The 21,842-nt window shown below is 38.1% G+C and overlaps 1 protein-coding gene across 8 annotated transcripts in view; it reads left to right on the forward strand.

The window, feature by feature from the left end:
• Positions 1–21,842, forward strand: part of Add3 (adducin 3) — a 108,193-nt gene that overhangs the window by 36,934 nt on the left and 49,417 nt on the right. For 2 of the 8 annotated variants that reach the window (XM_036172336.1, XM_036172342.1), the window contains exon 2: positions 13,331–13,483. The exons of 3 other annotated variants lie outside the window; for them this stretch is intronic. The gene's annotated coding sequence lies outside the window, so the exon portion shown is untranslated. Of the gene's footprint in view, positions 1–13,330; positions 13,484–15,733; positions 15,782–17,745; positions 17,861–17,898; positions 17,953–21,842 lie in introns of those variants that run through there. 3 more of the 8 variants (XM_036172348.1, XM_036172362.1, XM_036172355.1) reach the window with 3 other exon arrangements.

Below are 21,842 nucleotides of genomic sequence, written 5' to 3' on the forward strand. Positions count from 1 at the left end.
ATTATGAAGTTGTTGGACTCCTGTGGTCAGTGTTGTGAGGAAACACTAGGCTGTTATTAACAGTTTCCATTGTTTTTCTCAAGAATTCCTTTGTTGTTTAAATCTTTTGATACCTTTGTTAATAGAGGTGAGTGTGGGGTAGTGATTGCATTTATGAAGTTTATGATATACAGTCTTTGTTTGTACTCTCAGTTCTTCCTTTAGTCCCTTCTGTAGCCCACTCCATACTTTTCTAGTCAGGTATTCTGTAGCAGCTAACCTGTCTGTACATGGAATGTATTACATTGTTGGAATGATTGCCAGTAATTTTCTTTAATAGCTGCTCTAGAAAATTCTCTCTTAAAAAGATGGAAGAAAGCATTTTTACTACTGAAGAGGTGTTTTTGTTGTTGGTACCAGATCTTTAATCACTGGGTTCATAGATTAGATAAATATATTCACCAAACTTAGAAGGATGTCTTTATAACATGAATTGAATATATATAACATGTTTTAAAACTTGCAGTATATTGTTTACCAGTATATTATAATGAAGATTCTTGACTATCTTAGAATTGGGAATTTTTTTGTTTGTTTGTTCATTTGTTTGCATATGATGTTAACTAATATTTCCATTAGGTTTTTTTTTCTCAAAATAAAAAAAAAAAAATCATCTGGGTGATAGTGGTGAACAGTTTTGATCCCAGCCCGGAGGCAGAAACAGGTGAGTTTGAGGCCAGCCTGGTCTACAGAATGAGTTTCAGGACAGCCAGGACTACATAGAGAAACCCTGTCTCAAAAAAAACAAAAGAAAATGTAATATTTGTGTCCTCTATTTGCATCATTCCCTCTTCCAGCTCTTGTGTCCACCCCTAGTGACTCCCCCATAAATTTGCAACTTCTTTTTCTTTATTATATACCTATATATGAACATGTAAATACAGCCTACTGAGTCCATTTAGTGTTAATTGTCATTAGGTTGTTTTCTAAAATCAGGACATGTGCTATTACCAATTACATTCTTTAGACATGTAAATGAGACAAAGTATTAAAGATATCCTCTTTTGATTAAAAAATGCATACTAGAAACAGTATAATGAATACTGTCATACATGGTATAAGTATTTGTAACCTGTCTTGAGATCAAAAGATCAAGAAAGAGACTAATGAAACATTTGCAAGGTTGAGCAGTAGCATCTGACTGGTAGAATGCTTAGCCTATAGTAAGCTGGATAAGCACAGGGTCTGTACACCAGGGGTGGCCTTTTTCCTAGGTAATACATAGAATATCAGGCATAGACATCTGTACACGTCTGACACAGGAATTCTTAAGAATTATGTGAATTATATAGATTGTTTTACTTAAATTAAACAAAGCATTTAATAGAGCTAGCTCTTTTATAGGGAAAAGTTAGTTCTATTGCCTATTGATTTAAATTGCTTTTTAGGGACTAGAGAGATGGCTCAGCAGTTAAGAGCACTGGCTGTTCTTCCAGAGGTTTATTTCCCAGCACCCACATGGTAACTCACAACCCCAGTTCCAGGGCATCTGACTCCCTCTTTTGGCCTCTTCTTGAATCAGGCACATGTGTGGTGCTCAGCAATACATGTACGTAAAATACCCACACACATGAAATAATACTAATAAAATCAAATTGCTTTTTAAACACATCTATGGAAATACAGGATTCAAAATGATAATTTTCCTTTATAAAAAGACTTTTGTTTTTGTACCCTTTAATTTTAATATTATTAATACTAGCTACTTTGGGACTGAAAGCTTCGTGGTGATTTAAAAAGATTTTTAAATTGCAGTTGTGTTTGCATACATGTACCCATGGGCATGTGTGGGCACCTGTATGCCTTGGTGCATGTACAGAGGACAGAATAAGTCTTTCTCTGCCATATGGGCCCTGGGGAATAGACTGAGGTCTTTTAGTTTGGTGGTAAGCACCTTTGCGTACTGAGTCATCTTGTCAGCCACCTAACTATTTTTGCCTGCATTCTTGCCATTACAACAAAAACATTGTTTTTCCTACCTAACGCTAAAAAAGTAATTTTAAAAAGCAGAAATTAAAAACTTTTTATGTCCTAATTTTTATATTATGAAAGTACCCTTGTGTACTTCATGTGTGTTGGCATATCCCCAAATGAGTACTCTGTCATCCTTTTGAGTACCCCAGATGCTCCAAGCACGATGCAAAAGGGCAAGCTAGACAGCCCCTCCACAGAAGTTGTTCTTCAGCTAGAGTGGGACAAGAGTAGCTACTGTTGTGAGTAACAGGTGACTCACTAGTCCCTGTCAATGAACCTCCCCTCCTCCCTTTTGTTTGAGATCAGAAGAATGCAAGGGATGTTTGAATTATCTGTTTCCTAAAGTTGGGCACTATGCTCTGAGACTCAGCATGATTTTTCTGTGGCATAACCAGAAGCTTAAAAACTAACACATGCCTTTAAACCCAGAACTTGGGAGACAGAGCCAGCCAGATCTATGAATTTAGAGGGCAGGCTGGTGTACAGGATGAGTTCCAGGACACCCAGGGCTACACAGAGAAACCCTGTCTATAAAAAACAAAAAACTTAAATAATAAAACTATGGTCTGTGTTCATCCCTGAGATTTTCATTTAAGTGATGGTTACAGCAAGGGAATTTTTTTTTTTAGGTTTGTTATCTACATTTTCATTAAAGTTTGGAAACTGCTCTGATGAGTAAAACAGTGAGCATATGAAAGAAAATGAGCTCATGTCTAAGCTCTGTGAAGACAGCTTGTTATAGGCACTCAGAAGAAAACTGGAAGAATAAAGAAATACACTTACTAAAAATGTACAACTTTAATAATGAGCCATTTAAATTGTTTTTAAGATAATCTGAATAAAGCTAAACTAGTGGTGAAATTTTGTATGCATATGTAGAAAATTTGAACCTGTATAATCATTTAAAAAAGTTATAGATTGGGGTTGGAAAGATGGCTCATCTAAGAGCAAATGGGTCTACACCTTCAGATGATCTGGGTTCAATTCCCAGCACCCACAGGGCAGCTTACAACTGTTTGTAACTCCAGTACCAGAAGATCTAAGGTCTGCAGAGGCACCAGGCACACTCAGGTTATAGGAACACACAGCCATACATTCAGTCAAACATACATATATATTAAATAAATGTAAAATATATAGTGTTTCATATTTTTAAAAATACAGATAAAGGGAGTAGATAAGACATAAGGGGACAATTGGGGTTGTATGTGATTAAAAATATTATGTACATATATGACTATCAAAGACTTTTTGAAAATACAGATAAAAATCCTTGCAGAATATAAAGTAGAATCAATGATGTTCCTTTTAAGAATATTTGTACTTGAGATTGCCCACTGGATGAAAATGATTCTCCCTCTGAGGCTAACTCTGCATTTCCTTGAGTTATTTTCTCTGTTACCTCCTGAAAAGACATCTCCTGTTGCTTGGCGTGTGTATGTTAGATTTTGTGTAAAGACAGTGCTGTCTTTGCCTTCAGGAAACACCTTTTTTTTTTTTAAATGTAGAATGTCTTTTTTTTTTTTCATTTCCACTTTAATTTGAATTAAGAAGTTACTCTTTCCTATGAAAAGAAAAATTTCCAGCTGTTCATAAATTCTGGTAGCTGCTGTGAGAGGGAAGAATCTTGGAGCAGAGTGCCTTCTCCCTGCCATGTGCTGCTGCTCCCTTCATGCGTGGCTGTCTGTCATGCAGTGGCTTCCTGTTCAGAGCTAGCTGTTTTGTATCAGGTATGTGGTGGTGGTGCTTCCTGTGGGGACCAGGGCAACACTGTTCTGTTGCCCTCTGAGGTAAAAAGTAAATTGGGAAATGAAGACATTGAAAGAAGTATTAAAAGTATTTTAAAAGTAATTCTATAGCATTTTCTTTAAAAATGCTCACCACTTCCTATCTTCTAAGCATACCCATCGAGCACATAACTATTTACTTTGGAGCTTGTCTTTTTATATATGTATAATCATTACATAAACATACACTCCTGCCCATGTACCAGGGGGTCTTTAATCAGCATTTATGCATCCAAGCAGATTGTTTTTAGTATTCTAAATTTATTCTAAAGTGGGGGCTAAGGGAACACTCCTCCATATTACTGTTAGTTATCATCAGCCCCCAAATGGACCATTTTTTTGTGCATATTGCTGTGGTGCCTGGAACACTGTCTCAATGTTTCTTTGCTTAACTAACTTCTCTTTTTAATTTACAATTTGTAGGATACATGATTTATAAATCATATTTTAATTCCATATACTCCTTTTCAACCTCTGTTGCCTGGGATCCAGATTAAGTGCCTTGTTTGTGCGTCACATCATATTCTGTGAAGAGCAAAAAGAAAAATTCTGATTTCTAAGTTACACTTGTTGCCACAGAAACAATTTTCAGAAGGGATAGACTATGTATTGTGTATTCAGGTATGGATTCAAGAGCTTAAACTAGTTTTGTCATGCTTGCTACAACCTGTTTATTCAAATAATACAGCAAACACATTAGTCCCGTGGGGTTCTGTATTTGGGAACATGGTAACTAAAGGTTACTTGTGGACTCCCCCAAATACCTTGCCTGTACTTCATCGAAGAGGCTTGAGTGGGCACATTGCACAGGCCCAGGTCAGAGGCTGAGGGTGTGTAGGAAGTGGGAAGTGAGAGCAGTGGAGCTGGAGCTTGGGAACATTGTCTTTTCAGACTGCTGCTTCCTGTGCAGCAGAGGAGACAGTCATGTAACCTGCTGTTAGCTAAAGAAAGTCCTGTAAGGTTGACAGATCACAGCTGTATCCTGTACTTGATGTGAAAATGTTTTTGCTTCTCCCTCCCCCCCCCCACCCATTCATTTAGTTTTTCTGATTTCCTAATGCATTAAATTTTATTCCAGTGTTTCATGGAGCAAGAGGTTGGACACATGCACAGATGAGAATATGAATAACAGCTAAATGCTTGGTTGTAGACACATAGTGAATCAAACATGGAGTTTGTGTGTTGTTGAACTTGAATGACAAGGAGGAAGGCCCCAGAATAATTTTGTTTTTTTGTTTGTTTGGGTTTTTTGTTTGTTTGTTTGTTTGGTTGGTTGGTTGGTTTTAGTTTTCTCTGTATAGCCCTGGCTGTCCTACAACTCACTATGTAGACCAGGCTTGCCTGGATCTCAGAGACCTGCCTGCCTCTGCCTCCAGAGTGCTGGGATTAAAGGCGTGCACTGCCATTCCTGGCTTAGAACAGTCTCAGTAGTAGGGCTACTGCATGCATGTATCTCTAAGCCTGGATCGTTTCTGTTGTTTTAGGAGGGTTCTTTGTTTTGTTTTTAATGTGTATGGGGTTTTGCCTGTATGTATATCTGCACCATATCTGTGCCTGGTACCCAGAGAGTACAAAAGAGGGCATTAGATTCCCTGGGACTGGAGTTTCAGACAGTTGTAAGCTGTCATGCGGGTGCTGGGAAATGAAGCCAAGTCCTCTGGAAAAGCAACCAGTGTTCTTAACTGCTGAACCGTCTCTCTAGTCCCTTTATGTAATATTTTTTAGCATTGTGTATTTACCACTTTATTTGTTCTTCATCTCACTCTTTCTCACAGTTATTTTCCTCTTCACCCACCTAGATAGTTTTGTTGGATAGTTTAAAGCCAACACTTATTTCATGCTAGCAGTTGGAAAATTTTGTTTGGTCTTTAGTTTTCTTTTGAAGTCTACTGCAAGTGTGTCAGTCTCTTGTAGGTCAGACCTATCTCTGGGCTACTAATCTGTTTCCAGCCTTGCTCTCTTTGACTCTGGCTTCTCCCTTATCCCCTCTGTTAGTTCTTTAGGAGCTACACTCCCTATTTTATATTGTTTAATTATTCCATTGTTTGCAGTTCTTGGAGAGGAGGATGGAGTTTTGTTGCCCAGTTTTTCTCCTGGATTTTGTTTAAGGAAGTATGTGACTTGTGTGCATTGTTTTTCTGAGTTCTGAAGTTGACAGAGTTCTATCTGCGGGAGTCCTTAAGCTATCTATTTATTTGTTACTAATTAATTATTAATTTTCTATACTGGGGGTGGAGCCCAAGGCCTCCATTTGCTATGCGTGTGTTCTGCCCCTGAGCCTTAGTTGGGACAAGACAGTCTGTTTTGAGCACCACTCTTCTAGAAAGGTTTCTGGTTACCTTTCTCCAGGTGTATCAGATTGCCATGGGCCCAAGACAACATAGTGTTCTTCTCTTGGCTTAGACTTTTCTGGACCACCTGATATATAAATTCCAGGTGTAAAATTGAAGAAATCCTCAAAAGAGAAGGCCTCTTCCAATTCTCAGGAAAGGTCTTCTATTTTCCACTCACCATTCTGGGGAAGAACAAAAAGCAGAAGGCTTTTTGATTTGGGGGTTGAGTGTTTAAAGGGTTTTCTTTTAACATGGTTTTGCTATTCTAACCCAAGGTAGCCTCAAACTATTTTTCTGCCTCAGCCATGCCACATTCCCTGGGGCTGATAGGTATGTACTACCATACCTGCCTCTGTTCCTTTTGTCTGTGTTCACATTTCCTTTGTTCCCAAGTTAGTGGGCAGATGACATATTTGTCTAACTGTGAGACACGGTCTAACTTTGTAGACATGGTCTCACTTTTACTTAGGCCTACCTGATACTTGAAATCCTCCTGCCTCTGCTTTGTTCATTGTAAACTAGTGATATAATTCATAATTCAGACTACCTGTCATTTTTTCAACCCTTAATTATTAGTGTATTTTAAAAATTGTTTTTAGTTAGCATACAAAATGATCTGAGACACATATGAAATAAGAAAGGATTTCTGCCTTCTCTCCTCCACTTGCTGCTTAGAAAGATCAGGCTTCTATAGAGTTCCTGACTGGGGCTGTCATAATCCTTTTGTGAGTTTTTGACAGTTTATATTGAAATATAATTAAATGTGCAGGAGTTTGGGGCATGACTCTGCAGTAACAGTGTCAGGCCTAGGGCTGTGCTCGCTCAGTGGTAGAACACTTGCTTGGGTTCCATCTCCAGCACTCCCCACCAAACCAGACACAAAGCACTACTGCATGACTTGACATCAGAAGAGGTTAGAGTCCTCTTTTGAGGCCTAGCTACACTTTTTTTTTTTTAATCTGAGCCAGAATGTTAGTGAAAGAGCTGCTGCTTTTCTGTGTTAAAATATTAGTTAGGTGTCCCAGATGTTTTCCGCTTTATCAGGTACATCTTGAAATTTCTTGTCACAGGAAAAGCAAACACTACTGAGTAGATGGTGCCCTTTTTCCAGTTCTGTAGACAAATATTAATTAATGCTTAGAAGAATGAGGAGAGTTGATTAATGTAGTAAATCATCCACAAGAAATGCCTCACCAAAGCTTGAAGTACCTCATCATTGAGAAGGATTGTGCAGTCTTCCAGTTACACAGAACCAAAAGTGTTCACTTTCATTAACTTTCCTTTCTGAGAGTGTAGCAAAGAGAATATTAAAGTTGAAACTGAAAAGTTATTTTCTTCTCACAGAAGGCCTTTCTAAAATCCATCTTGTGGCTTCTAGCCACATAATTGAAATAAAGTATAGTAATAATTGCTTCCAGTTCACACAAGCTGATTGGTTGGTTGGTTTGGGATAGGAGGGATGTGTGTGTGTGTGTGTGTGTGTGTGTGTGTGTGTGTGTGTGTGTGCGCGCATTCCTGTTGTCAAGCATATGGCCTCAGGCATACTAAGTAGAACCCTTTACTATTGAGCTTAAAAACAACTCCAAAGGTAGCTGGACATTCTTCATCTACTTTCCTTTTTTAGTTAAAGCATCCTATCACATGCTATATTGGAGCTGCAGGAATCAGTTGAAAGGAGTCTAGAGCTGTTACAGATTAACAAGTTGGCAGCTTGGAAAGAACCCAGCAGAGCCAAGTCCTGCTTATCTTGAAACAAATTTTAAAAGCCCAGCCATTGAAAGAGAGTTGTTTCTATACACTGCCAAATTTTGAATCAGAACAACAAAAGGCTGTGCTTATCCAGACATCCCAAATTCTTGTCATTATAACTTATTGAGGTCTTGTTATCTCATGATGGCGTAGTCTATGAGAGTAAAAGGGTTATTATCATGAAATAACAGATCATTCCCTGAGTTAACATGGAGTTTTGTTTTTCATCTAAGTTCTCAGTTTTTCATTTTCCTCTATAAGGTGTACATACTGCCTTTCTGAAATACTAAAAATGCAGTTATTTTTGCTTGACTCCTTTTATCCTATTCTATGATTGGACATTCATTTTTTAATACTCCTAAAGAGATAGCTATTTATACATCTTAACTTGTTCTATGTTAGAAACACTCCTTTGCATCCCTTCTTCTCCTTGTGGGATTGTGCAACCTTTCAGCGAAACAAAACCAAAATTGTTCACTTGCGCAATGTCGCTCGCACCCCTTGAAGTCGGCTGCAAAGCTCCCTGTGGGTGTGGCCAACCACACTTGATCTTCTTATCTCCTGCCTCCACCCTGGTGCTTACCCCTCTTCTGAATGTTCCTTACTCCACCCAGCTTTGGGACTGCCTCAGAAGCAGTTGTTTTTGTGACCTTTTTTTTCTTCTATGTGTTCTGAGGAAGTTACTTATATGCTCTCTTAAAGATAAATGTTTCATCGAGAAATTCCTGCTCCAGGATTAAACTGTGTGAACAGTTGAAAAGGCGAAATAGTTTTTTCCCTTTGTCAGAGCTTAGATATTACAAGTGCGAGCTCATAAATGTAAATCACAGGTGGCTTTTCTTATGCAAACCATTTGTTCCCCAAAGTTGGCTGCACCCAGTAAATGTGATTAAATGCAGGAGGTTACTATTTAAAAGAACCTGGCAAAGACTAAAGAATTCACGTAATATAAATAACTCTCCCTTAATTTCTCTTTTGTAAGTAGTTTTTTTTTTCTTATGTTGATGTGTGCTGCAAATGATCATCATGTTCTTTGAATTTTTTAAAATGGGGGGGCTTGTGTATAGTTTGGTATATGAACATAATATTTATGAAATTTTCACATCAAAATAGCTTGATCAAAATATCTAATTGTTGGTAGTCTGGCATTCCTTTCACCTTCACGGGTCCTTTTCGTCATTTTAGCACCCCCCTTCAGAGTTCAGAGTCAGACTTTCAGCCTTTCTTCGGCTATGGCTTTCAGTCACTCAGCTGCATTCCCAGCCCGCTCCACATTCCTCTTCTCCAGGCCACAGAAGTTCGTCTCTCAGGTGCCTTGTTAAACACTGTTAACAGTGTCTTTGCCCTCGCCTCAGCCCTTCCTGGTGAATCTAGGATGCTTATGCTTGATGCCTCTTTAGCCCATTGACTGGCTGGGCTTTCCCACAGTGAGTGGGCCTTGGTCTACTGATCTTGAAGCCAACCTAGAACGTCCCTGTACAATTTGGTTGTCCCCAGAACTGAGTTTTCTTTAATCAAAAGTCTCCACACTAAGTATAAAATTGGCCTATTAAAAAAATGGTCTATGATTAAGAAAACACTTTAAAGTTTATATATATATTATATATATATATATATAGTGTGTGTGTGTGTGTGTGTGTGTGTGTGTGTGTGTGTGTGTGTGTGTATGGGGTCAGATAACTTGTGGAAGTTGGTTCTTTTCTTCCACCATGGTATTGTAGGAATCAAATTCAAGTCATCAGGCTCAATGGCAAGTGTGGAGACATCTTGCCTACCCATGTCTCTGTTTTTAATCTTGATTCCACTGGTTTTGTGACCTTACTTGGTTAACCTCTCTAGTTTTAATCTTTTCTGTAGGGTTGTATGTAAAGCACACAATGGTCTCCCTTATTCCAATGGTGCTTCTTTGATGACATACACGTTTGCTCATTTGCTTTACTGTCCCATGCCTGTCACTATCCCATTATTGTTTTGCTTCTCATTCTTCTGGCCTTTTGCCTTCTTGGTGAGTGTTCCACCTTAGTTAGTCTGCTGCTTGATTGAAACTGAATACCTGTTCCAAGATACGTTCGTTCATTATGCACTTACAGAGGATTCCAGCAGTGAGGCTCTGGACTAGATTTGAGAAGTGCTTCCAAATAAGTAGATGAGTCCTTAGAAGAGAAGCAGCTAGCCATCATGAGTTCTGTAATGTAATGTTTAGACCACTGTTTCTCAACATGTGGGTCATGACCCATTTGGCAAATCTCTATCTCTAAAAATATTTACGATTCATAACAGTAGCAAAATTATGGTTCTGAAGTAGCAATGAAAATAATTTTATGATTGGGGGGTCCCCACAACATGAGGAACTGTATTAAAGGGTTGCAGTGTTAGAAAGATTGAGAACCTCTGGTCTAGACAAAGCAACTATGGAGACATAGATGAAGGAGCTTTAACATGGTTCAGTAGGCCAAGAAAGAGGCTAGATTTATAAGGCCCAGAATGCTTCCTTGATTCTTTGGTGAAGAAAAGGAAGACACATTAGGCAAAATGAGTTTTTTATACAGACAGTTAAAGGGAAAGTATTTACACAATATCTAGTCACTAATCTGTGCCTCCCCCACTCCAGTTCTGGTAGCAAAAATACCTCTCTTTTAACCCCCCCCAGATTCAGTTTTACCAGTGAATAGAGGGTTCTAGCCAGGCCTGGAAAGCAGAGACAGGAAGACTGCAAGCTTAAGGCTTGCCTATGCTACAGAACAAGTTTATGGTCACCCAGGGCAATCTGCCTCAAACTAAAAAGTTAAAGAAAAAAAAGTGTGTGTGTGAGTGGGTATAGCTCAATGATGGAGCCCTGCCCTAACATTGTGAGGGCTTAGGTTCAGTCTACTGTGCTGAGGCAGTGTTCTGCTTTATGTGTATATACATTTTGCATATAAAATGAGAGCCAAATATGGGGTAGCACAGAGCTGAGGAAGCATCATGTGATGAACCTTAGACTCCAGTGTTCTGTTTTCACACATTTGACTGTGAATTAAGATTTCTCTTGTTTATAGCTGAGGAAACTGATTCTCAGACAGCTGCATTCTTCTTCTGAGCCAGGTCTCTCCAGCTTTTGCCTTCATTCTAGAATGGAGCAAGAGTCACTACATGAGCTGTGTATCAGGTTTCTGCCTTTCCAATAACTACTGACTAGTTGAGTGCCCTAGAGAGGCAAATAAGAAGTGTAAATTTTGCTTTATTCACTTACAAAGTTGAGTAATTAAAGTAGCTGAGTCTATAGTCACTTTTAACTTGTGATCTCTTCTTAGGTTCCTCCCATCTAGATGATTCATACCTGCCAATTGTCATTCTTTGTGACCCAAGTATAAGCTATGTAGCACAGCAGTATAATTTAATGCATTGGTCTCAAAGGCCTAGCTATTGAGATTGCTTCTGGGGCAGTAGGGCAGGACCTATCTGGAAAGAAGTATGAGGGAACATTAGGGGATACAGATAATATTGCATACCTCTATAGGAATTAGGGTCATCAAGGTACACTTAGCTTTTAAAATATCATTATGTTTAAAATTTACATTGAAAGAAAATAATGAACTGTACTTAGTGAAGTAACTTGAAGTATTTGGGAGAAATGTACTGAAGCCTATAATTTACCTTAAACTGCACTAAAAATAAAATGGATAGGTGGATAGAGGAGTAAAAAGATGATGGGTACAAAACTGGTACACTACAGTGTTCTGAGCAGACCCTAAGCAATGTTTGTATGATGCTTGATATAAAATTCCTTCAAATTTGCTGTATGTTTAAACATTTTATAATGAAATAGTAAATATATAATTAAAATACAAGAGACATAGAGAAATGGCTCATAAACATATTCTGCTTTTACAAAAGACCTGAGTTTGGTCCCCAGCAACCAGATGGTCCATCTGTAACTCCAGCTCCAGAGATTCAGATATATGGCCTCTACAGGCACCTACACACATGTGTACATATACTTGTACAAACGCATACACACACAAATATTAGAAATAAAATTTAAAATTATAATAAGCTATTTTTTTGGATACTCACTTTAAAATTTATTATCAGTGACCTTAATGAAGATTCTTGCTAATGTAGCCCCAGCCCAGAGGCCACCATGGATTGAGTCCAATAATCAGCTTATCAATTTATAAAAACAGGACCCCTTTGCCTTAGCCCGTCTCATGGGTGAGGAAGTTCCTTCCCCTGGGTATTTGAAGCTAGCCCGAGAATCTCACAGAGCTGGAACTTGCCAGACAAGGTTTTAGTCACTAATGGTTATACCGTACTACTAAAGGTCATGTCATATGAGCAGAGATTAAATTCTCTTCCTCCCAGGTATGTCGTCAACTAGATGACATTTACTGGGAAGGAAAAAGCCCTGTTTTTGGTGGTGTGTTCTATTTTCAGTCTACCACATATTTAAAATGCATTTATTTAACAAATGAAGCTTCAGGCTTTCAGGACTCAATTCAGTTTCTTTTCCAAAAAAAATGCCATCTTTTTCTTTTAACTTTCATAATAACTAGTCATAATCATTTTATGTACTGAAAATAGAATTTATTTTATACAGGAAAATATAACAATAGTAGGCTACAAAGATTTAAATGACAAATATTTCAGATAAAATTGGAGTTGAAGGGCAGAGAGGGGACAGAGATTAACTTTTTGAGTTGCATGATTCCATACTATGGTTGTTAAGCACTGTGTCACTCAATAAGAGGGTTTTTACTTAAAATCCACAAAGCTGATGAGTGAAAGGAAAGAAAAATTTCACTCCTTGACCATTACCCTAGAAGACTGGATCTATAAATATATGTGAATCTCTGAAATAGACATGTGTATGTCAAATAATGTCTGAACCAACTAGAAAAACTTGCTTTACTCCATGATTGTGGTATGAATACCATTTGCTGATGACTTTTACATTAAATGTCTGGCGGGGGGAGGGTGCATGTGTTCAAAAAAGTATTAGCCTTATTTAACATCTTTGGGGCATGTGGATTCCTAAGAATGTCACACCTTGTCTATACCAATAAATCGGTGTCTTTTTTTTTTTTTGTTACTAAATCTGATGTCATTGGCAGATTTTCCTCTCTATTGGAAAGGTAATACTCAGAAATGAGATTTCTTTTAATGTATTTCTTCTCTCTGTGATTGGGGTGTTTTTGAGTTTTTAAACTATGAAATAATACTGACATGCTCCAAGAAAACTGAATCTGGATTTCATTTTGTCTCTCAACTCTGTGTGATCTTGTGCACATTCCTGACATGTTACAAACAGCTTGTGTCTCTGAATGTGCAGTATCAATTTTCAGTGGTGAAAGCCCCAAAAGGAAACAGACTGATTCCTCCATACACAAACAGCTGGGCAGTTGTGGATGGAATTAATTGCTGATACGTATTGGCTATGTTTTTCTTCTCTTGTCATTTCCTTTGCAGCTGTGAAAGTGAATTTTGACTTGAAAACAGACATTTCCAGCAGTGTAAATCCAAAAAGTATCAAGACAAGATTCTTCTAATTGATACCCAGCTGGCACCTTTGAGTTGTTCAGTATTGGGGGTGAGACAAGGAAGAGCAAAGGATGGCAGTAGGTAATTCATAATTAATGTATGGTGGAGAGTGACTAAACCAGGCACTTGCACTGCAAAAGGTGCTTTTGGAATGGCTACTTTTTATTTGTTAGAGGTGACCTCACAACCTAAGAAAAAGCTAGATTAATGAGTACCCTTCATTAGATCCTTAAAGAGGGTGTTTCAGGCCATCTCTCAGATGTCCAGTATTCATAGTGATTTATTCTTTCATATGAGGGGTAACGTTTGTTGAAAATAATATGATAGTTATTATTAAACATGTTTTCCTGGTTTTCTCTCAAAACCTTTCCTGATTTTTTTGTTTTACATTGTGTGTAAACAATCCACGACAACTTTAAAGAAAAAATGCTTAGCCAGGTGGTGGTGGTGTGTACACCTTTAATCCCAGCACTTAGGAGGCAGAGGCAGTTGTATCTCTGGGTTCCAGGCCAGCGTAGCCTAGAGAGTGAGTTCCAGGACAGCCAGAGCTACATAGAGAAATCCTTCTTCAAAAAACAAAACAGACAAAAACACCAAAAATAAACAAAAAAAGAAAAACATGCTTGGATATTTTAATCAGAGAAAACTATTCAGTTGTATGATTATAGAATCTGAATGAAAAATTAACTTGCATCTCTGAATGTACATATGCAGAAAGTGGTATTTGTTAAAAATAACATTAAATAAAGTTATTGTATAGTGATAAATTTAATACTGAAAAACTAGACAGATTTTTTAATATAGTACTTTTATTCTATAGAATATTTTATTTGGAAAAAATACAAAAAAATTTAAACTAAAATTCTTATAAAATTTGTACATAGATGATTCTAGAAAAATTTTGAAATATAATGCATATTAGTTATCCTCATCAAAATTAATTTCCTTTTATGCATGCATTTTAATGACATACCAAAGCAAGTCCATAAATCACATCCTTTTTCTCTTATATGTATTATGTGTGTATGTTTTGTGTGTGGGGGCTTGTACATGTACTGAGACTCATGTGTTGAGGTCTAATGACAACCTGTGGGAGTCAGTTACCTCTTCCCACCATGTGTGTTCCAAGAGTCAAGCTAAGGTCATCAGGCTTATTAGCAGCAAATTACTTTACCCACAGAGCCTGACATCCTTGCTTTGAAGGCAACTCTTGCTAATTGTAAATGTAATGCTTTTATTTTTTTCTATGTTGGTAAAAGTAGAGAAGTGGTGAGGAAGAAAAAATGGATAGTTTGTGTTTGTGTTCAAGTCCCCTAAAGTAATATTCTAAAACAAGCTGTGTTTCTGACACCTTGAGATATGTAAAAACTGCAGTTGCTAAACTTAGAAGCTAGCATGGTTGGACTTCCTTTAGAGTAGTCCACTTCCACCTACCAGTGTGTGGATTGAGCTGCCTGGCTTATCTAATGATTCTGTCTCTTTTCAAACAGAAATGAGCCTATAGTTCATGCTCTGACAGGAAAGCTGCTCTCCAAACACGGACTTTTCCTCTGTTAGTTTGGGAGGAATTAACCAATGAATTTCGACTGTGAGGCCCTGGGAAATGTGACAGTATTAATGTGCAGTTTGCTCTGACTGAAATCTGTCTGGGTGTGTTGTTTCCCCCAGAGTGGGCTCCACCCTGCACTAACCACACCGTGTAGATAGCTTGCTGTTTAGAACAAAGATCATTTTTAGGGCAGCATTGCATCAGAATTGCCACATGAAAATGAGTTTAAGAAATGTCCAGAGGCTCCAGGGGTTTTGTAAGTAGTGGGTTATGTATTGTAATACCTAGAGCTACCAGCTTAGGAAGGAAACAAAGCTGATGGTTAATGTTGTGCCAATTACTAATAGCATGCAGTCTTGTCTTTGGGAGTAAGCTGTGGCTTCTCACTCAACTGATTGTTTTCTTTTAGATCATTTGTCTGCTTTTTATGTTCTTATACTATTTATCTACTTGTTCTTATTTTTAACTGTTTGTGGGTGTCATTGGCTGTTTTAAAGGGAGGATAATACTAGTAGTCTCCAATTGTGCTAATTTTCCAACATTAAAGTGTTTTGTACTGAATTTATTAGTCACTTTTATAGCATAATTGGGCAGTACTGCATTTCGAGACATCGTGGCATGAACTTTGTGTGTAAGAGTGGGTTCATCGAATTAAAAAAAAAAGGCAGCCTCTAAAGGCCCTTTATTTCTGTCATAATGATGCTTTGTCCTGTTGCTATTGGGTATTTGTTGGAAGAGTTGGGGCAGGCTGCAGCCCAAAGTTCTGTTCCATGCTTGGGCAGTTCCGCCAGTTCCTTGTCTCTGTGTTCTCTAGAATTTGTGACGTGATGGTAAGTTGAACTGTAGGAGAATTATTGTTCAGCGAGATCCATGTTGAGCATTTTTTTCCCAACCTTTCTCATTAGATGTCTGAGTTGTGTTTGTAGCTGAGCTTTAAATGTCTGTAAAGTGTTCAATTATGCACTGACCAACATAGGCATGTTGAGAGAGGCTGAGATTGTGACTTGTTCTCTGTGTTATTTGTTCATTGTGTACTCTTTCAGGGGTAGACACACCCATTCAGTGCAATCAAGTTTAACAGCTTGCCTTAGTCGAAATCATAGTTGAATGTTGAAACTGGCAGATTTCTGTAAAGCTTTTGGGGTGACATTGTGTCATCTTTTTTGTTCTTAAACTTCCTGGCCACCATTGCTTTGTTTCACCTTCCTCTTTGTTACTTAGCTATTTCTAACCTAACACGAAGGGAAGAATAAAGTCAAGTCTGATATCATTGAAGAATGCAATCAAGACAAGTTTACTTTGGACATTACTTTCTTTACCTATAAAATTAGGAATTTGGGTTAGCCCCGTTAGATATTTTCCAGATTAGAATACCCTAAATCTCTTTGTAATGACACAAACTCGTCCAGAAATCTCAATAGAGAGTGTGGTAGAACTAAGCAAAGATTGTTTAGCTCTCGTTTTCTTATAAATGACAGGAAAACCAAAGCTGTGTTTTCGATGTATCTGTCAGGGATTTAGGACTTTTGTTTTTTAGTATCTAGGGTGTACATCTGGCTATATGTCACCTCCCATCAAAATGGATTCCAAGTGGAAATGAGACCGGCCCATCGTTGTAGCCGTTCAGCTTTCTTGAACACCCTCTGTACTGAGCATGCAGTTATTATCTGTATGGACTTGGCTAAGTGCCTTTTAAACTCCCGCCCCCCAATGTGTTTTGTGTCAAGACCCAACCCACACATGTATCTCTCAACCTTGGAAATAAATTTCTCATGTAACACAGAAAACAGTCTGCTGTTTTCTGTTTATTTGTGCCTTTACCTGTAGGAAAAGAGAATTGGACTTGAGCTTTTACAGTTATGCCAGAGTAAAATTTGACACCCAGTTTGTTGGTAAATGTTTAATTAGATTATTTTAAATTTATTTGGAACCTTTATTTAAAAATCAGTAGTTAGTATCTCTATTAATACTTGTATTCTTCTTATGATAATTACATAATATAAAAAAGTGACTTTTTACCTTGCCTTATGTACTTGCTCCCCAAACCCTGTTCGCTCTAGGAATGCTAAACAAATTTCTCCTCCTCATTCATGCCATAGCTGATCCATGAACACTGATACACAGACTACAGTATGAAAGGGGTTGTAAGGTCTTTTCTAGAGAAGTAGCTATAATGGTAAGTATGACTAGATATAAACTGTCAGATTCCAGTGATAAATCCCTCCTTTACCTTCCTTACCAAGAAGCTGCCCAGGGCTTTATTAGCCTTTTCTCTGCTTTAATGTATATTTGTTGTTGTTGCTATTTGTCATTGTCATTACATACCTTAAATGTTTTTATATTGACCAAATTTTTCATTAGAGTGTTCTTTTAAAGAGAAAATGCACATGTAAAAAGGTGAAGGAATATAAAAGAACGTGTGACAAAATGTCTCTTTACTACCCCAGTCCCCTTAACTTTATTTCCCAAAGGATAATTTCTTCTCTATATTTCCAGAAATTTTCAGTGAATATGTGTATGTTTGAATATGTCTGTTTCCACTCAAATATTTGGACGACTTTTTAAAATCCATGTAAAGTGAAGCTATACCTACTATAGTGTGTTTAGCTCATACTTCCTAAGGAGCTGTCTGGTAAGTGCTGTGTACTGCTTCAGTGTATGCTCAGATGGGCTCCCGATCAATAGTTCTTATTTTGATGTGTATCTGGATTATTTCCAAGTTGCTTCCCATCCACTCCCTCTATTGGTTGTGCTTCTGCTATCAGTTCTTCTGCCTCCATTGTGGGACAGAGCCCATGGACTGTTGTGAAGGATGACGGGGTTTCATGAGAACAGAAATCCCTCACCCGCCTTTTCTCATCTGATTAGACAATCAAGAGTAGGCTTCCTACTCAGCCGTGAATGAGAGGGTAAGAACTGCTCCAGAGGGGAATGATTTTCAGTACAATAGGGAAAGAAAAGAATGTAGAAATTTGCCTACGGAATGTTGGATTTGAAGTCGGTAAGTTGATTGTGAGATTATGCGATTGCAGGTGGGTCACTTAACTTCTTTTTACCCTTTTTCACCGTCTGTAAATTGAGAAGTTGGATAAATGAGTTTTAATGTTCCTTCCAGCTTTCATATTGACATAGTTGTTGATGGAATAGTGATTTAACTTACAGGACCTAAATTATATAAGATTTCTGTTATTGAAATAGAAAACATCATATGTATGTTTTATATATAATGTTTTATGTATCATATAGGCTGTAATTTATTTGACATGCCATATGGCCTAAACTATTTGAAAGTTTAAGGAGGTAAAGAGAGCAGTTGAATATTATTTTATTTTTTACAGAAACTGTTCTTTTCTGACAGCTCTTTTTCAATATTATAAAACCCATTCCAGAAGTAAAACCAAATCTTTTGATCAAACTTTAATAGTTGAGAGAAAAGAATACAGGGTGACACTTGCTTTTAAAGTCGGTCCTTATAACTTTAATGAGTCCCAACCTTTAAGAGCTATCCCTAGAGCTTTTAACTTGGCTCCAAGGGCCAGTGAGATGGCACTTGCAGCAAAGCCTGATGACCTGATTCAATCTGTAGGACTCATGTGATAGAAAGAGAAACCACTTCCTACGTTACCCCCTGACCTCTTCACTTGTTGTAGTATGTGTACACACACAAATAAATGTGACATAGAACTTTACAAATTACCTTCAAGAGTTATGTTTAAAATTTTTTAACCCTCTTATTCTCCTCCTTGTCTCCTTGAATGCCAAAATCATCACTACTTGATGTGATCAGTTTTCTAACTTAGTGCTGAGGAAGCAGGCTAAGAAGTGAACTGTACAGGGTTATCCTGCCAGGAAAGTTAAAAGGTAACAAGGGCTGGGATTTTTGCTGCATCATACATAAGGTGTCCAGCATTGCCTGTTCAGCTTGGATTTCACTGAGTTGGATGCTAGCTGTTCTAAGCAAATGACATAAGAGCTGCACCTGTAGTTGCAGCTGTGTGGTAAGACATCTCTGAAGACCTGGAAATAGGGCAGGATCTGTGCTTGTGTGTGTGTCGCACTGACTTCTTGGTGGAAGGCTTGGTATACCTTAAGTAAGTGTACTTTAAAATCTGAGGTTGCTGTTTACCCAAGTAACGCTAAGTAACTACTGCTTTCTGTGGTGGCTAGCATATAAATGGCAAGTGTATTACTGTTCTAGAAGGCAAGCACTGTGTACATGGTGAGTGTCCTGATGACTGAGATAGCCCCACTGGAATCTCCTGACCATTCTTCTTCATTCTTGTTTTGAGACAGGGCCTCACTGCATAGACCAGGCCTTCCTGAAACTAGTAATCCTCCTGTCTCAGTCACAGATGCTGGGATCATAGGCAGGTGGCACCATGCCTGACTCCTATTCCTTTGTTGTTTTCTATTATCAACTGGCCTGTAAAGGTTTGCAGAGAAACTTGTTAAAATTTGAGTTTATGAAGACAGTGCATTTTAAGTGTTTTTAAAGGGCTGCTAGAGCAGTTTCAGTACTATCACAGTGCTCTTCTGTGTGAGGATCTGCTAGGGACTATTCTTTATTAATCAAACTCTAAAGGAATTAAACAGTGTTGTAGTGCTTGAACTAGTAAGTTAAAGTTCAGTTGTTCCTACTAAAATAAAGAGATAGGGAAGGTTGTGATTATTGTTCTTCATACATGGTTTCTTTAAACAATTGCTTATATGAAATGAAAGCTTGGAAATGGGATATACTGTGCTTTGAGGACACATCCTGATAGCTTCTTTGTCAATTATTCCATCTATTGTGGCATTTACAACTAAGGAAGTTCTCCATGGTTGGGAATATACAGGATGCTGCTCTCCACAGGATGTTGAACAAACTTTGCTTAAACATTTGAAGTCAATTTAGGAAAGCAGTTCAGCAATAGCAAAATGGACAAATAGATTATGGGTTGAGCTGAAGCAGAAATCCATTTTAAAGAGAGGGATAAAGAGGAGGAGGAAGCAAAGAAGAGAGAGATAGGGAACAGAAAGAGATTCATCACTACTCTGGTCTGATGCAGCCCTCCCAGTGTTTGCCTAGAGTCCTGTGACACACAGTGGGAATTCACTTCCTATCAGGAAATGCTGATTTTCAATGTATTATCTCGTTGAGACAACCACAGTGAACAATAGGCTATTAACATTTTAGAACAACAAGTGTCATAGCTAAGCCAATATTTGCTTTGTTTTGAGTATTATTCTAAAAAAAAACTTTGGCTGGGCTTCAGAATACACTGGACCATCAGTAACAGCTGAACATAATAATAAGTCATGATGGTTAAAAAGAGCAAAGCAGAAAAGGGTGCTGAAGCTCCAGGAGGACCTTTGCAGGCTCGCTCACCCTCAACACTTGCCTGTGCAGAGAGACAAGAGTAAGTCACATCAAACAAATCCTTGAGGGCACACAAGATGTTCATTTAAAAGTCTGTTTTAGATTTTAAACATCATGAATTGGTATAAAGCAGGGGAAAGCCTCACATTTAATTTTCTTTTGAAATGTCAAGTCCTCATGTGCTGTCATTTTCAGTTTCAGATGTTTGCAATTAAAAATTCACTTGCCAGTACTACTTATTTGGGAGTTGGCAACTTTTTTAGATGTGTATGTGTAAGTGCCTGTATATATGTATATACGTCATGTGTGTGCGTGGTGCACACAGAGTTCACACAAGAAGGTTTCGGATACTCTGGAACTGGAGTTAGAGGTGGTTGTGAGCTGCCTGATGTGCATCCTGGGAAGCAAACCAGGATCTAGGATCCTCTGCAGGAGCAGCAAGTGTTCTTAGCCACTGAGCCATCCATCCATCCCTTCAGCCCCAAGGTTTGGTGACATTTTTGAAGCTCTGTATTCATATAGTTAAGAGAATCAATTCATTATTATTATTCATTTCAGTGGTCAATGTATATCTAGTCACAACTATACTTAGAGGGCAGTTTCCTAACAAAAGGCAATTGGAAAGAGCCCAGTTATGTGAACAGTGAGTTTGAGGGATTTGTCAAGCCCCGCATGTAGGCAGAACACAGGGACAGGGCGCTTTTGGCAAAGGGTGGTAGTTGGTAGAAGTCCACATAGAGAAGCAATGGGAAAGTTTAGCATTTGAGTATTTGAAATTATACAGTAGAAAAATAAGGAAGGGATTTAGGTCACCCAAGAATGATTTGGGGGGTCTTAGAAATTAGTGATTCAGCAACACTTTTGTCTGTTTCTTAATAATTAAGTAAAGTCAGATATCAGTGTGGGATCCAGTAACAACAGAAATCTGCCTGTCCACACACCCTTCCCTACTCCAGTGTTTCAGTTACAGGTGTGTGTCTTGACTTCTACATGGGTGCTGGAGTTCCAAACTCAGGTCCTTAAGTACTGAAAGCACTGATCTACTAAGCCATCTTCTCAGCCCCTGCTTTCTTTTTTAGGGTAATATTTTTATAGTATTGTTTGTATCTGGTCTCAAAATAGTCAATAAATACAGCCTTTTAAAATTGCTCTTGGGGCTGGAGAGATGGCTCAGAGGTTAAGAGCACTGACTGTTCTTCCAGAGGTCCTGAGTTCAATTCCCAGCAACCACATGGTGGCTCACAATCATCTGTAATGAGATCTGGTGCCCTCTTCTGTGTACATAATAAATAAATATTTTTCAAAATTGCTCTTATACTCTCATACTTCTCTTTAATGATTTTGAAGTCAAATTAATATATTTCAAATGCAAGTCACAGTATTGATTACCTCAAACCAAACCAGTATCTTGGGTACCAGAGCATTTTGATCAAACCTGAAGTTTGCTCTAAACCTCTGTCCTGGTTTCTACTTAGGTTGGTAGAGTGTAATATCAAGAGTCAGTGTCACTATTGAGTAACTTTTATGAGCGT

This window comes from Onychomys torridus, chromosome 1, assembly GCF_903995425.1.
Source record: "Onychomys torridus chromosome 1, mOncTor1.1, whole genome shotgun sequence".
NCBI lineage: Eukaryota > Metazoa > Chordata > Mammalia > Rodentia > Cricetidae > Onychomys > Onychomys torridus.